General features: G+C 41.1%; 1 pseudogene; it reads left to right on the forward strand.

Annotated features, from left to right (window-relative positions):
• The first annotated feature begins 3,973 nt into the window (after positions 1-3,973).
• LOC132515866 (RAD52 motif-containing protein 1-like) lies at positions 3,974-13,157 on the forward strand (annotated as a pseudogene).
• The last annotated feature ends 234 nt before the right edge of the window (positions 13,158-13,391 follow it).

Genomic DNA, 13,391 nt, shown 5'->3' on the forward strand with positions numbered 1-13,391 from the left:
GCTATTAATTGTTTTTGTATTAATTGGTGTAATGCTTGTAATTTTTCTTGAGTTAAGGGCCACTGCTCTGTCCATATAGGGTTATCTTTCAACCATTTTAATGGTAATGCAAATTTTTGAGCAGTGGCCCCTACACTAAATTTGGATATCCAAGCCCAGTATAATCTTTTCCCATTTTAGTTACATATTGGGGTTCAGTAGCATTTAATTGCGAATAATCATATTCCTTATTTGATATCATTTGCATTGTTTCAGGGGAAATTGTTGGTATGGAGACAGAGGTTCCCCATTGTTGTAGTATATCTCTTCTCTATAAATTAATTCCAATATTGGCCACATATGGTTGCAACACAGCTTTTTGTCCTTCCGGGCCTTTACATCCCAACAATTCCTTACTGTGCCAAATCATATGCAATGTTCCTATTCCTGTAAAAGTAACTTCCACCTTTTCTAAAGGCCAATATGAAGGCCATTCAGACTGTTTTATTATAGACACATCAGCTACCGTATCAACAAGACCCGTAAATTTTACATTATTGTTAAAAGTAATCGTTAATTGAGGACGTTGGTCATTGAGAAAGGATTGGCAAAAAACATTTTTTCCCGTGCTGCTGAACCCCCCTGTACGCTTTACGGGGGCGGCTGCTTGTTTTACATATGGTAACAATAACAATTGAGCAATTCTTTGTCCCTTATTAAATTCTATAGATTTTGAAACAGAAATCATACTAGAAATTTCTCCATTATAATCCTCATCAATAACTCCAGTATGAACTGTTACACCCTGCAGAGTCAAACTACTTCGTCCTAATAATAGTCCCACAGTTCCTGCAGGTATAGGGCCATAAATTCCTGTAGCTAATTTGTGTACTCCTCCTGCTGGCGTAAGGATACAATCTCAAGGAGCAATTAAGTCAACGGCAGCATAGCCGCTGGTAGCGTGCATGAGATCAGTAACTAAGAGCCGAGGTTGAGACTGTCCTGTAATGTCTGATAAAAGCTGGCATTGCTTACTGGATACTGTTGAGAGTTTACTGTCACTTTTCCCGTATTGTTGTTGTGGCCCCGGATTGGGCCTAGCTTCCCGTTTCCCGAGACATTATCTCGTGGAGGCAAAAGATTTCCTAACTTATTCCTTTTTGAACGGCATTTATTAGCCCAGTGTCGTCCTTTACCACATTGGCGACACATACCAGGTAGCTGCTCATTCTTAACCTGTTTTGATATCTGGCCTTGCCCTTTTCGACAATCTCGCATCACATGTCCATACTTTCCACAATTGTAACATTTAATACGATTATCTTTCCAACCCTTCATTTATGGCAGCTGCAAGTAAATTGGCCTGATAAGTAGGAGATCCAATATCATGGCAAGCTTTTATATACTCCTCAACTGGAGCGTTTACAGCCCGTAAAGGCCGCAATGCCTTCTGGCATTCAGAATTTGTATTCTCAAAAGCCAAAGATTGTAATAATAAATCTTGCATGTCTATTTGTGCTACAGCTCTTTGAATGGCTGCATGCAGTCTAGACAAGAAATCAGTGTAAGGCTCACCAGGCCCTTGCATTAACTTAGTAAAAGATTGTGCTGTTTTTCCGGGGAGTTCCACTCGTAACCATGCTCGTAAACAACACATACGTATTTGAATGATTAGTAAATTATCAAATTGAGTTTGAGCTTGTAGATTACTAAATGCATCTGCTCCTATTAATTCATCTAAAAGTGGCCCTGGAGGATTGCGGACCGCATTAGTCCTTGCCTTGGTTTCAGTTTCCTCTCTACACCAAGTTTTAAACTGCATATATTGTCCAGGTTCAAGAACAGTTTTGGCAATCGCTTCCCAATCATGAGGAATTAACATGTTTTCAGTAACATACCCAGACAAAAGTCCTTGAACATAATTAGAATGCATCCCATATGCATTAATGGCTTCTTTTAACATTTAAAAAATTTTTATATCATGATGGTTATAATCAACATTTACATATCCATTCGGAAATTGATCATTAGCAGGCATAGCTTGTCTAACAATAGGGAAAGCAAAAAATGATTTAGAATATTGCTTTTCTTGTTTATTCATCTCTTCTTCCAACAATATTCTATTAGATTCAGGTTTTAGAGGAAAGCGAAACTGACGAGAGGCTCCAACAGGATAAGCTGCTAATTCTAAAGGAGGAGCCGAAGGAATAGTAGGACATGGCTCCTGATATGAAGGAGTAGTAGTATTGCTTTTATTTTCTCCCAGTTTAGTCATCAAATTTTTTAACTTTGAAAGTATGTCAGAAATCTCATTCTGTTGAGAAAGTGGCATTTCATTTTGTTTGCTAACCTGCTTCCGATCTTTATTACCATCATAAAAAGCCCCTTTATCACTGGAATCTGAAAAATTCTCTCTTGTCTCAGACACAAGGGGAGGAGGGGGTGGAGGAAGGTCCTCTATAGGAGACTCACGAAACAAAGTACGAAAAGCAGCAGAATGATGGGGAGCAGAATTCGGACGCTGAGAACGCACCCCATTGTCACTTTTCGTTTCAGATTGTAATGGTTTCAGGGCAAGGGAAATTAATTTACAAAGAGACCAAACACGGGCAGATATAGGGTCTCCATGCTGATGAGCTCTTCTTAAGGCTCGCATAACCTGTTTCCAAACTTTTAAATTTAACTGGTTGTGACCAGTAGGTTGAAACCAGTAACAATGTTTACGTACCAGTGCAAACAATTCATCAAAAGATTCCTGTTTCACTTTTACTCCTGAACTCCATAATAACTGTTTCAGGAGTTTACTATATTGGAATTCTACTGAATGGGAATTCCCCATTACAGTTACTCTATTGTTGCCGAAGGTTTCGCTTACTCTGAGCGGACCAATTTCCCCTTCGGTCCCGCGATCACGCGATTACTTACTTACCTTCAGGTCCCTGTTCGGGCGCCAAATGTTGTAGTTTCTTAGGACAGGGCCGAAAGTAAGCTCATCACACGAGATGAATTGTGCCAAAGCACAGCAGTAGAGGGCTGCCGCTCGCTGAGGCAAAACAGCGCCGTCTGTCTTGCTGTGGTAACTTTTATTAAAGCATTATCTAGATTTACACTTTAAGACTTGTTTTCTTAACATTTCAGAAGTGCCAAAGCAGCAACCTATGTTTTTATTAATTATACAAGCAATAATTGGCTTTCGTGAGCACCTGCCGTGCTTCGTCCTTGAGCGCAAGAACAGCACAAAGTTCCCACCATTATTTTGATTATACTGAAGTAGCACAAGGACATTTCCTTGCGTTCCCACCACTCTGATTATACTGAGGACATCTCATGGATCAGTGCCCAAAGCACTCAATGCTTCTTTTGCAGGCACCCGGTTTGCCAGGGGGGCTCAAAGCAATCAGGACTGTTTGCAGTTCTGGCTTATTCGCCAGCCCTCAGTTTGCTGGGGGGGGGGAGCTCATGGGTCACGTCTCCTTTTCATGTCCTCAGTTATCCCACTACAGAAGGGAATTAACATAATGGCCTCATATCCTATACTGTGCTCTCTGCAAATGAGAACTTATTGATATAATGCATCACAGTTTGTAAACTGATTTTATATACATTAGGTCTCAAGTACCCTTTGTCTTATAGGACAGGTGTAAATATAGTTTTGTTTATTTTGTTTCTGCAATTTTATAAAGAGTACAAGTGATGCTGTTTTATGTCCTATTTGGAGCCTGAGAGTTTCGGATACCATAACCAGAAGCTGCTACCTAGCCCTTCTAATGGAATGGAGAGCTAATTTATTCTTAGACAGTCAATCTCTGAACTTGCTCTGAATCTCAAGCTTTTCTATTCACAAAACACTCAGGGGGTTTGAACTATTTTTCTATATATTAGATTTATTGGCACTAAGTATTTAAAAAGCACGGGTGCGCGTGCGCAAGCGTAGTGCGCGTGCGCAAGCGTAGTCCGCTTGCGCCCCGAGCAGCGCACGTGCGGTGACGGTGGGATGGTGCAGTTGGTACCTTTTGCGGTTCCCATCGAGAGTGACAAAACCTTGCTGGTGTGGGAGCTGAGCTCTGGACCCACCCCCGAGGCTTTGCAATTGAGCCGTGCCGGAGGGGAGGGAAGGGAAGGGAAGGGTGGAGGAAGACACCCCGTGCCCCAGTAACTGGGCGCCCCGGGGTACTGCTTCAGTACCTCATCTGCCTGTGGTCTCTGCTGAGAGGAATCTTAGTTCCAGAGACGACCTGAACAGTCAGCTCACCCCCATAGATTTTTGAGAGTTAGTCCCCAAGAGAAGGAATTGCCTCCTAATGCTTCTCGAAGCTTAGGATTTCAGAAGGAAACTTGTTCATGAAATGAGAAGTGTTTGGAGTTCCAGGTTCACCACATGCCTGTGGTGAAGGGCTGGGGGAATATAAAGGAATGGGCGGTTTTGTTTCCTAGGCCTGAAATTTACTGCACTTACTTAGTGTGAGACCACCCTAAAGCATTCTCTGTTTACAGTCTTCTCTTAGTTTGGCCTTCTGTATTCGGTCCGACTCTTCCCAAACGCAGCAGTGGGAGGTACTGGGTTCTCTGCCATCATCAAGTTTTATTCAGCAAGGGATGCCCACAGAGCCCAAAAGCCATGCGACCAGAAGCAGCTTTTTCACACATCTCCAGTGAAGGTGGGTCCAAATGTGGAATTCCTCGCTCTACTAGGATGATGTGCTGAATTTAAAACTAATAGGCCATCGGGAATTCCCTGGTGGTCCACTGGTTAGGACTCTGCACTTTCACTGCTGAGGGCCCGGGTTGAATCCCTGGTCTGGGAACTAAGATCCCAGGGAAAAAACAAACAAACCGACAAACAAAAACAACAGCCAGCGTTTGTACAGCACTGTGGTGTACAGAATGCTCTCACATGCACTGCTCCACTGATCCCCCAGTTCCCCAGTTGTTTGTTTCTTTTTTTTTAGATGAAGAAACTCGAACTCAGGATGCTTAAGTGACTTACTTAAGGTTCATGACAGTAAACGTGGAAACTAGAGGCCAAACCCAAACTTAACTGATGTTAAACCCCATGTCATTTTCTGCTGCCCCTTAATTTAAGAAATCTTCACAAGAATCTTATTTATATATACATTTATGTGGATTTTAAATATGTGAAGTTGACACAAATTTTTCTAATTAATTAATGAATTTATTTATTTATTTTTGTCTGCGTTGGGTCTTGTTGCTGCGTGTCGGCTTTCTCTATTTGCGGCGAGTGGAGTTTGTTCTTCGTTGCAGTGCATGGGCTTCTCATCACGACGGCTTCTCTTGTTGTGGAGCACGGGTTCTAGGCACACGGGCTTCAATAGTTGTGCCTCACGGGCTCTAGAGCACAGGCCCAGTAGTTGTGGCACACGGGGTTAGTTGCTCTGCGGCATGTGAGATTTTTCCGGACAAGGATCGAACCCTTGTCCCCTGCATTGGCACCCAGACTCTTAACCAGTGTGCCAACAGGGAAGTCCCGAGCTTGACAAACTTTTGTCAGATGTAAGGTAAAGGAGGCTTCATCATCATCATCACTCTCAAACTGCCTATTAAGAGCTCACTTCAGATTCCAGAGAATGGTTAAATATTCTTTAATGCATTGTAGAAACCTTATTCCATATTAACATGCCATCCAGTTTTACCTCCCCAGAATTAACATTTCATTATGTTAAGGGCCTTTTCAATTCCTCTGAATAAGGGAGTGAGGCTTAGACTTCCCAGACCTTTCCCTTTATAATTGTGTGTCTTCTCTGATTGGCTTCTTGCTCTAGCTACTTCCTACTGACCTTGCTGCCTCTTCTCACCCATATTTCTTTACTCACTGATTTCACCTTTATTGAATCTGAGAACTCTCCTCAGATGTGACTCCAGGTACACTAACTCTCAGTTCTGTACCCTGTTTAACACCCTCTTCAATCCTGGCTGTACTTCCTGGGATTGAAATGATTTTTGTCAGACATGCTTTTATTTGCGGACCCTGCGACCATTTCATGTACCACTCAGATATGACAGATGGTCCTGGAAAGAATATGAAACAGTTACTTAGTATCAGTTGTGAGTAATGAGTTCTTTTCTTATATTTGACATAAAGACCATTCCATAAGCGTAGGTTGTGAGATTTTCACAGCATATAGCCCGTCACTGATAGCGTAATGAAGAAAATGTTCTCCAAGTCACTATAGAGTTGAGAGGAAAGGGGATTCGTATTAGATTTCTTTATTTAATGCAGAGCGTTAGTTTACTACCCACAACCCCAAAATTTTTCTGTACTTTACTTATGCGTTCTTTTTCAATTTTATTTATTTATTTATTTATTTGCTTGCACCGGGTCTCAGTTGCAGCAGGCGGTCTCCTTAGTTGTGGCTCAAGGGCTCCCCAGTTGTGGCATGTGGGCTCCCCATTTGCAGCAGGCAGGCTCCTTAAATGTGGCGTGCGAACTCTTAGTAGCAGCATGCATGTGAGACCTAGTTCCCTGACCGGGGATTGAACCTTGGCCCCCTGCATTGGGATAACGGAATCTTAACCACTGCACCAGCACGGAAGTTCCAATTATGTGTTCTTTTATTCATTGTCAGGTATCTTCCTATCTTTTTTCCCCGTGTTTTTTATAAATACAGAAAAGAGAATAACATCTTAAAATAGAATGAAGGAAAGGCATAATGTATCTGAGTCTTTCTCAGTAGCACGAAGGGAAAGGTTTGCCAGCAAGAACTGTGGCAAGGTTATCCGAGATGTCAACTGTCTCTACTACCCAGTGGCTCAGAGCCCTTCTGAAGACTCCTAATTGTCCAGGACAGCTCCATTATGACTCACCGTACAGGGCCTAGCATCCCATGCGACACTCAATATTTAAAAATTAATCTTCATTTCTCCTTCCCAGCAGGCAGCTTCAGTTGGAGAAAGTAACTTCATTTTCTTATGTACTCATTCATTCACTCAGTCAACAGAACATCACTCCTCTATTATATGCCAATATGTATTCTTCTTTCTGGTAACAAGGAAAGAATAATATATGGTTCCTTCAAGCACTGAAGGAGCTCATAAACTAGTGACAGAGGAAGATGCACAAACAAATCAACAAAGAATTAACAATGCTTTGATTTTATTTGTATTATTTGAATTTTTATGACTAAATTTATATACTACACCCTGTTCAAATGGAAATAGACGTTTCAGAAAGAAGTAGTGATGTATAAAATCCACAGTAATATGTAAGTTATTTACAGAGTTAAGACTGGAAATATTTGCACTCTCAAAGAAGCTTGTTAATGCAGATGAATCTCTAATTCTTTTTGATGCTTTATTTACATTTATAGAGGTATACATATTCCCTCTTCTAACAGGGGTTAGTAACTTGGGGAGGGAGTGCTACAGATTAAGGTCCTAATTCAGTGGCAGGTCCATCTTGTCTCCTCTTCAGGTCATATTCTCAAGCAGGAGCTACAGGATGAGACGAGTAAAACAGTCCATTCCTTTGCTTACCCCCAGCCCCATAATAGGCTTCTGCTGGGCTTCCTTGGATGCTTTCATCATCACTTTCACCACCGGATGTCAGGGAACCTTCTGGTTAATCAGGGGTCCTGGAAATGATGCAGAAAAGTACTGACTTAAAAATAATAAATAGCATTTATTTAGGGCTCACTGTGAACTCATTGCTTAAAATGTCCTACTTAATCTTCACAACCACTCTATAAAATTGGTATTGATGAATCTCAGGTATATCCAAAATAAATCTCTATGTAGGGTTGTGATATTTTTAGGTCTTTTATGTCTTTAGGTTCATCTCGGCGCCAGACATAAGGAGGTTCATCATAATACGCTTGCCCTAAACAGCTCCAGATGCCAAGAATTGGCAAATTACTTCTTTGGTTTCCATGGGTGGTGAAAAAGGATCATCAAGGTAAACTCTGTAGACTTTCTTTGACTAACCAGACTCCTTTCAACATTGAACTCCTAGACTTTAGAGAGAAGAATAGAACATGGCTATAGGGAGGAGATGTGGGAGGCTTCCACATGGAAGTATCTGAGCATTGGCCTTCCACCTAGAATTAGTGATAATCTCAATGACTTGGATGGTGGTGTCCAAAATTTTCTCCAGTATTTGTATGGTATATCATAAAAAATAGGTGTCCATATCTAGTCATTCATTTGCAAGTCTCAGTTGATTTTGAAAGGGTAGCATACCTAAACTATTACCTGGGATTCCTGGAGTTTATCTTTTATTTCTAACAACAGAATATGTTGAAGTCTAGCGTTTAATTCAAAATCCTAACAGCTTCAGGATCTTTCTAACCTTGAAGAAAGGGAAAATGAAGATATTGTGACACAACTTCAGAAGCAAAGCCTGAAGGTCTTCTGTGCTTTAGAGGTGGTGTTGCCCTCCCACAAGTGCAGGAGTCCCTGAGTTGGCATGGCTGAGGAACCTTTGGATAAGTTGGAGGAAGGTCTGTTTTCCAGTATGTGTGTGTGTGGGGAGGTGAGGCAGTGGGATTTCTCTTTTTTCCTTTCTTTCTGAAACTCAACTTTTCAGATACATCATCACCTTTTCTAAGCAACTAAAGCCCTGGGCAGAATGGTTCTGCCCGAAAATATAGGTTTTCATCTTAGGCAATACCTGACAGCACCTTAACCTTTAGAATTTTAGAACTGACTGCCTGTCAGGAATCTTAGGAGGAGGGTAAATTAGTTAGGAATTTTTTTTTTTGTGGTTAATAATTATTTTTGTGCTAAAATAGTCCTTCAAATATAGATGTCTTCTGTCCTTCAGTTATCCTAACAAAATCATTGTCTAAAGATTGAAATAAACTCTTGTGTAAATGTTCAGTCCTTTGTCTCCTATAAAAGGGCCTGAGCAGAATAGGTAAATGTAGATCCCTAGAAAGGGGATTCCGATTGGTACTGAGTTTTTTCCTAGAATCCATGGCACTTGGGCTTAGGGTTTTAAGTCAGAGGCAGGGCTGTTAGCGAATGGGGTGGAGGAGGCTCCACCATCCACCTGAGTGGGTGATGGTTGAGTAGAGTCCAGATCATCTGCACTACAACCAAATCTGTCTCACGGTATGAATCCAGCCCTTTACGCAGAGGAGAGCAGGGTCTGTAGCAGTGCAGCCTCAGCTTGTCCATTTGAAATCTGTGAGTAATGTGAGATTTCGGCCACGATTTTAGTTTGCATTTCCCGTCTAGTATTTTAGGAACTTCCAGAATAGATCTGAGCTGTAAAAATATGCCATGCCAGGGTATACCTGCAATGGAGACATTCACCCGTACCCCAGTGTTGTGCCTGTCCTTAATCACTAAGGTAATGATCTAAGAATCACAGATGCATTTTTAGTTTTAAACATATAATCTAGAAATCAGTTATTCATATAGGCATTTTAAATTCATCTGTTTTGGTTGGATTTAGGGTCATTATTGTTGTTTATGAAAAGGAAGATAACCCAGAAGCTTGCTATTCAGAAAGCTATGACAGATGCATTTCAGAGATTACTGATTGTGCTTTTAGGTAAGACCTTTTTGATTGTCATTGAAGTGCTTCAGTTTCAGTGAGCAAATAAACTTATTTGAAAAGTTAATTCGATGAATATAATGGTTATCTAAAACATTACATATTCTTTCATTCCCCATATGCTTTCATAGCAACAGTCTTAAATTTGTTCTTTGTGGCATTTATGAGAAGAACGACAGCAAATATTATTGTCCCCAGTGTTTAGATGTAGAATGACTTGCCTCAGTTCATACAGAAAGTGTTTGATCCAGTTCTTCCTCAATTGCTTGCTTATCATACAGAGTAGTGTAGTGATTATAAGCCTTGGACACCTGTGTTTGAGTCCTAACATTGTCTCTTAGATTTTGTTGCTGTTGTTGTCCCAATTGTAGGTTTTTCTAGCCAGAGACATTTGAAGGTATTTAATATGTCTAAGCTGCAATTTCTTTATCTGCATATAGGGTTAGTAATTCAGCTTACCACCAAATGGGGGATACTGTAAGAGTAAATGAGATGATGAATGTAAAAAGCTTAGAACTATGCCTGAAGCATAGTAAGCAGACAAAGTATATTGACTATTATTATTACCGTTGTTTTCTTGTTGAAGTGTTTATTAGGCAATCTTTTTGGAATCAGTTGAATTTCAGTTTTCATTTCTAATGTATTGGGTGAATATGATTCTTATATAATAATCGGCTATGTTTTTGTGAGCCTTGAAACTGGTCATGCTATTGAATAGCGTTGATTGTGTTCCCTATCGAGTTATACAGCGGTGAGAATGTCACAGGCTGTGCCCAAAGGAAACTTTATGTAGTTTCTATCTATTAGTAGATTCCCGGAACAGAATTGCTCCCCTGCTTCACAGCCCTGCAGGCTTAGAGACTGAGAAATCCTAGCTAAGTTGTCAGAGACCTTATTGGCTTGTAAGAGTTGACCCTTGATTGGTCTTGGTCTTCCAGCCTGGGAAGTCGTTCCAGTGAAGTTTGACTTCTCTGGTCGTCAGGCAGAATCTCCATCAGCTGTCAACTCTGGGTAACAACCTTTAAGAACCAAACTAAATGCCTGGGTTGTTTGTGCCTAATATGCCAGGGTACTCCTTATATGTACCCAAAACTCCTTAGACCAAAAAGCCTGGTGGCTCTAGCTTGCCTTGAGGAAAGCTGTATTGTCCAAAGGGTACATGGGCCAGTTTCTGCCAGTAGAGTGTTCAAATGCTCCCTCTCTCTGTCTCTGTCTCCAAAGCGTTGTTAATTTTATCTGGTAGAATTTTTGTCCCAAGGAGTAGGCACTTGCCTTGCTTCTAATAGGAAGTATCCGTTATAGTCCAGTGGTATCTCTACCAGGTTTGAACTCACTTTGACCCCCACCTAATGCCTTCCTATTTAATTGTATTTTGATTCAACATTTTTGTTTCCACAGCTTTTAATTTCTATGTCCTTATTCCTTATTTCTTTTTTTTTTTATAAATTTATTATTTGTTTTTGGCTGTGTTGGGTCTTTGTTGCTGCAAATGGGCTTTCTCTAGTTGGGGCGAGTGGGGGCTACTCTGCATTGTGGTGTGCGGGCTCCTCATTGCTGTGGCCTCTCTCATTGCGGAGCATGGGCTCTAGGTGCTGGGGTTTCAGTAGTTGTGGCACGTGGGCTTCAGTAGTTGCGGCTCATTAGCCCTAGAGCACAGGCTCAGTAGTTGTGGCGCACGGGCCTAGTTGCTCCGCGGCATGTGGGATCTTCCCAGACCAGGGCTCGAACCCATGTCCCCTGCACTGACAGGCAGATTCCCAACCACTGTGCCACCAGGGAAGTCCCCTTAGTTCTTATTTCTAAGATCATAAAGTTTTTGAAAACTTTATCATAAAGTTGATACTTCTTATATATGTCTTCACAAATAATTATAATAAAAACTGAAGTGTCAGATGAGGCAACTTCTAGGAAAATGCTCTTATTTTCTGTTTTTAGAAGTCAAAAGAATGTCTAATTATTCAGTGCTACCATTGTATATAGGAAGTTTTAGAACAAGAAAACTTCTGAATTGATCCTTGTTAACTTTATTACAAAAGTGGTAAAACAGCTGTGGCATATAGACCCTGTGAAGAGGTCACAGATGCTAGAACCGAAGAGGAACTACAGGATTTAATTCAAGTATGTGGAGATAAAAGCTCAAGGTGTACACAGCCAGTGTAGACATAATTCAAAACACCCAGCAGGATTTGGAAGACTTCAGCATATCTACTCAGTTCTGTCTTCCTTAGGAAAAGGTGAAACTGCTTTTGAGGCAGGGAATTTCTAGGACTTTTCCAAGTCCCGGGCCTTGTCTCTGGCCCCTTATTTGAAGTTTGGAGAGCAGGATTGAGGGCCACCAGTGTACGTCTACGGTTGTGGACACAGGAGAAGACACAGGCCTTTTAGAACTCCCCTCAGTTAGAATTGCAGGGATTTGGGAACAGAGTAACTATGGTCTTAAGTGTGATTATGCTACACTGTTTAAAAACTATTCATGCCTTTCAAGTAAGGTATATTACCCAGATCTCAGCATCTCATATGTATCTTGTGTTAAATATTTTGCCAAAGAATCTTTCTGTAAAACAGTTATATGGATGCCTCGAGTTACGGATTAAGTTGTCAACGTAATTTCTGAAAGAAAACATTAATGTACTGCATATAGGATTTTTATTTAAAAGGAGCAAAAAATGTGTTTCGTGTCATTGAGACCTGAATTTTTGGCTAGATTTCTGATTATTTAACTCACCCCAATGTTGCAAAGTTTGTTTCGAAGGGAAGAGAGTAGAGAAAGAAAAGGTGGTTATGTTCTGAAAAATTTTGAAAGTTTTTTCCTGTACAAAATAATTATTTTAAATCAATTTAAATCAGTCAAGGGAACTTGAAACGTATCCATGTTTGGGCTTTAAGAAGTCTAGTTTCCTATGAAATGTGAGAGGAAAGGGTTCCGTATTGACACTAAAGATTCTGGAAACCTGATTATAACAACAGATCCACTCCTAAATGAGGCCAATCTTGGAATCAGTTCCATTTAGAAACCATTATGTGCTAGGCGCTGGAAATAAGGTGAAACTCCTTCTCTCTTGGAATTTAGGTGTTATAGGTGTACCAGACAATTAAAATTAAATCAAATAGATTATGAAAAGGACTGTGAAGAAATTAAACTGAGTGCTAGTTACAGTATTTCAAGAAAATTACTTAACATGAAAATTACTTAACATGCTGACTTTAATATTCTAAGTGTCTTCTCCATATGTGCACACAAGGTAGACCTCTGAAAAGTGACACTGTAGTTTTTTTCTAGATTAATGGCTCTGTTTTGAAAAGTTGGATTGGGGGATGTTTTCCATAGTAATGTAAAGGGCCGTTGTTTTAGACTCTCTTTCCCAGAATGAATTGCTCACCTGCCCAAACTCCTCCTTCAGAAGTTGTGGAGTCATCCCTGATTCAGTGGTGACCCCTAATAACAGAGTGGTGTATGAATAATGAGACGTGAATATTGAGAGTTTGGAGGAAATGGCAACATTTTCGCATAATTGTAAGGTGTGTTCTCTTCCCGCCACCCTAACTGGTGCTCATTTTGCAGGTTAGCTACTTTTCTTGTCAGCCGTGTGGCCAAAGGGAGCAGGAAAGTCTCTCAGACTTCAGCTTTGAGGAGGAAGAGTTCAGATTGCCAGAACTGGACTAGCACTTTTGAATTTCCTAGAATGCCAGGTCCTTTGGTTTCCTCGGGAAGCTCTGCATCCTTCCCTCCCCCCTCAACCCTTGGGCTGCTGGAGTTTGGGGCCACTCGGGTCTGCAGCCCACATCCCGCCTCATTGTTTGGGGCCAGGGAGGGCAGGGCGGGTTTGGCAAGAGGGCCCGGCAGGAGGTAATTGTCACCTTTGCAAGGGGAAGGATGACTTGCGCCCTGGGGACTCTG

The sequence above is a fragment of the Lagenorhynchus albirostris genome, chromosome 2 (genome assembly GCF_949774975.1).
Source record: "Lagenorhynchus albirostris chromosome 2, mLagAlb1.1, whole genome shotgun sequence".
Taxonomy (NCBI): Eukaryota; Metazoa; Chordata; class Mammalia; order Artiodactyla; family Delphinidae; genus Lagenorhynchus; species Lagenorhynchus albirostris.